This window comes from Salvelinus sp. IW2-2015, linkage group LG35, assembly GCF_002910315.2.
Source record: "Salvelinus sp. IW2-2015 linkage group LG35, ASM291031v2, whole genome shotgun sequence".
NCBI classification, from domain to species: domain Eukaryota; kingdom Metazoa; phylum Chordata; class Actinopteri; order Salmoniformes; family Salmonidae; genus Salvelinus; species Salvelinus sp. IW2-2015.
This window is the reverse complement of record NC_036874.1, coordinates 17,990,886-17,994,377: the sequence shown is the minus strand read 5'-3', so window position 1 is coordinate 17,994,377 and position 3,492 is coordinate 17,990,886. Positions and strand designations below refer to the sequence as shown.

Below are 3,492 nucleotides of genomic sequence, written 5' to 3'. Positions count from 1 at the left end.
AACACTGTTAGCCTAATGATGACTGTATTAGGTTTACAATAAAATGTGTGTTGCATATATGCTATTAACCGTGCACTCTGTCTGTATCCGCTCCTTGAGGGAGAGTGCGCTGGTAAAAGGGAGGGAGGGAGGGAATGAGGCAAACAAGAAACATGTAATCACCCAAACAATCGTTTTAGTCCTTTCCCCTTGGATTTGTGTCGTAAGGTAAGAACAGGGCACTTCTACTGCTAGTACTGTATTGTTAACATAAAATGTACCGGCTGACTTTTATTCCATACTTTTTCCAAACACCCTGCGCTGAACAGATATCTACTAGCCTACAGTATCTACTTCAAAGGATACACAGGGGGCCGCGAGACTGTTACAATGGGACTTGAAGGTAAAGTGTTGCTTTACAGTCCTAGTCGTTGTAAAGGGGACGTAGCCTATTGCATGCATAGTGACGAATAAGCTAATTAAAGTAATCTTCGTCATTTATCCTATGTAGCTGTGTTATAACAGAAACGTGTTGGTGTGGGGTGGTCATTTATCTGTTGTAGGTAATACGTCATGATTCATCACGGTATTTTTAGACGAATATCCGCAGTAGTCAATGTTTCGTTATTCATGTCTCAAATTTGCTAAAGCACAGAGAGAGTTCCCGTTGCTGCGACTTGTGTTATTGTGATTTCTAATCTGATAGGATGCGTTTTACAAGCCACCTCCCTCACCAATGCGCATAGTTTTGTCTGGGGCTAAACATTTCAGCATAGGCCACAGCTCTGAAGTAAATTGTCTTGCTGGGCTTTGTTGATTAAATATATTACAATATCCCGTACATAGATTACCCCAGTGGTCTATTTTATTAAATTATTTTGTATTATATAACAGACACATACCAGTTCATGTCATGGAACTCGGAATCTATTTGCTTGATATATTTAAATCTGTGGTTATTGTTTCAATTTCAGGACACCATACCACAACCTCAGCTCTCACAGGCACAGATTTAGACATTCATCCCCATGTTTCTCAAAAATCACATTTCGAAGTTGTTCCAAAAGTCACATTTCGAAGTGTTTAAGGTTAAGTTCAGGAATACAATTCTTAAGGTTAGGCATTAACTCCGAATGGTTATGGTAAGGGTCAAGGTTTGGGATAGGGCTTAAAACAAAAATATTAAAAACTACCTAATTAGAGGCAGACTCATCCACCAACCCTATCCACAAAGCCCTAGCAAAACCTAAATTTACTTGAAGGTAAAAGTGCTCACTGTTGCCCCTAGTGACCGCTTTCCACATCCCCTCCCGAAATGAAAGGAAGTCGAATACTTACTTGTATCAAGGGTGACCTGGCTGTGCATGCAAGCGTACACAAACACAGAGACACACACCCACACATATATACACTAACCGTCAAAGTTTTAGAACACCTTATTCAAGGGTTTTCTTTATTTTTACTATTTTCTACATTGTAGAATAATGGTGAAGACATCAAAACTATGAAATAACACATGGAATCATGAAATAAGCAAAAAAGTCTTGAACAAATCAAAACATATTTTATATTCTTCAAAGTAGCCACCCTTTACCTTGATGACAGCTTTGCACACTCTTGGCATTCTCTCAACCAGCTTCACCTGGAATGCTTTTCGAACAGTCTTGAAGGATTGTGATTGTGGAGGCCAGGTCATCTGATGRAGCACTCCATCACTCTCCTTGGTAAAATAGCCCTTACACAGCCTGGAGGTGTGTTACGTCATTGTCCTGTTGAAAAACAAATGATAGTCCCACTAAGCCCAAACCAGATGGGACGGCGTATCGTTGGAGAATGCTGTGGTAGCCATTCTGGTTAAGTGTGCCTTGAATTCTAAATAAATCACAGACAGTGTAGCCAGAAAAGCACCCCCACACCATAACACCTCCTCCTCCATGCTTTACGGTGGGAACCACACATGCGGAGATCATCAGTTCACCAACACCGCGTCTCACAAAGACATGACGGTTGGAACCAAAAATCTCCAATTTGGACTCCAGACCAAAGGACAGTTTTCTGTCTAATGTCCAATGCTTGTGTTTCTTGGCCCAAGCAAGTCTCTTCTTCTTATTGGAGTACTTTAGTAGTGGTTTCTTTGCAGAAATTTGACCCTGAAGGCCTGATTCACGCAGTCTCCTCTAAACAGTTGATGTTGAGATGTCTGTTACTTGAACTCTGTGAAGCATTTATTTGTGCTGCAATTTCTGAGGCTGGTAAGTCAAATGAACTTATCCTCTGCAGCAGAGGTAACTCTGGGTCTTTCCAGATTGACTGACCTTCATGTCTTAAAGTAATGATGAACTGTCATTTCTCTTTGCTTATTTGAGCTGTTACCATATAGGGCTATCTTCTGTATCCCACCCCTACCTTGTCACAACACAACTGATTGGCTCAAACGCATTAGAAGGAAAGAAATTCCACACATTTTCTTTTAACAAGGCACACCTGTTAATTGAAATGCATTCCGGGTGACTACCTCATGAAGTTGGTTGAGAGAATGCCAAGAGTGTGCAAAGCTGTCATCAAGGCAAAGGGTGGCTAATTTGAAGAATCTAAATTATTTTGTTTAACACTTTTTTGGTTACTACATGATTCCGTATGTGTTATTTCATAGTTTTGATGTCTTCACTATTATTCTACAATGTAGAAAATAGTAAAAATAAAGAAAAACCCTGGACATTGTAGATGCTAGCTTGGTCTTAGGTATAGTGGCTGTAATAACTATTAGGGGAATTAAAAGAAACCTAATGTCTGCTTTACCATAGATGTCATAGCAATTGCAGTAATTGCACGATTTGCGATGATATATGAATTTTAACTGTTTTACCCTGTTCTCAAAACTTTGGGCATAGAGGAACTAAATGTAAACAAATGGGATTCATTGCTACAAAAGGCGCACTGAAGAAGGATATTTTGGTCCTTGACTGGTACCCAATCAAGGACATAATTAAAATGATGAACTTGAGTGAACCACAATTATTAGAATCTGGCTACTGTATATTAAAAATATACGATTAGTGAGGCATTGGTTCTGTTAAAAGTATGGGATCCACTTTTACTCTTATGTCTGTAATATGGACTTCGACGGTTGTGAACATGTAGTTCTAGTTTCAGTAGGTTATTTTCCAGTTCTAGAGGAAAGTATGAATAAAGCTACGTGGTACTAGTTGGGGTTGTAGTTGTATGGGACAGAAATTGGAAAAACTCGCCACTTATATAGATAATCGAGTGTAATTGTTGAGCAGCAAGGATACATTGGCATTACTTTTTTGCTTGAGGGGTGGATTTGTTAATCCCATGACTAACAGGACGGCATAAAACAAAACATATTTGGTGGATCTGTCAGTGACAATATTTGTGGCACGTTTGGAGAAACAAGAGATGAAGCGCCCCTGAAGACAAAGATACAGTATGAATGAGTTGGCAAATATAGTTTTTTTTGGGGGGGGGGGGGGGTAGTGAAAGCCAAACAAA

General features: G+C 39.6%; 1 long non-coding RNA gene across 1 annotated transcript in view; it reads left to right on the top strand.

The window, feature by feature from the left end:
- The first annotated feature begins 137 nt into the window (after positions 1-137).
- LOC111959063 (uncharacterized) overlaps positions 138-3,492 on the top strand; it is a 44,749-nt gene continuing 41,394 nt past the window's right edge. Inside the window, exons 1-2 of the long non-coding RNA XR_002876612.2 lie at positions 138-207; positions 309-382. This is a non-coding gene — a long non-coding RNA (uncharacterized lncRNA). The remainder of the gene's footprint in view (positions 208-308; positions 383-3,492) is intronic.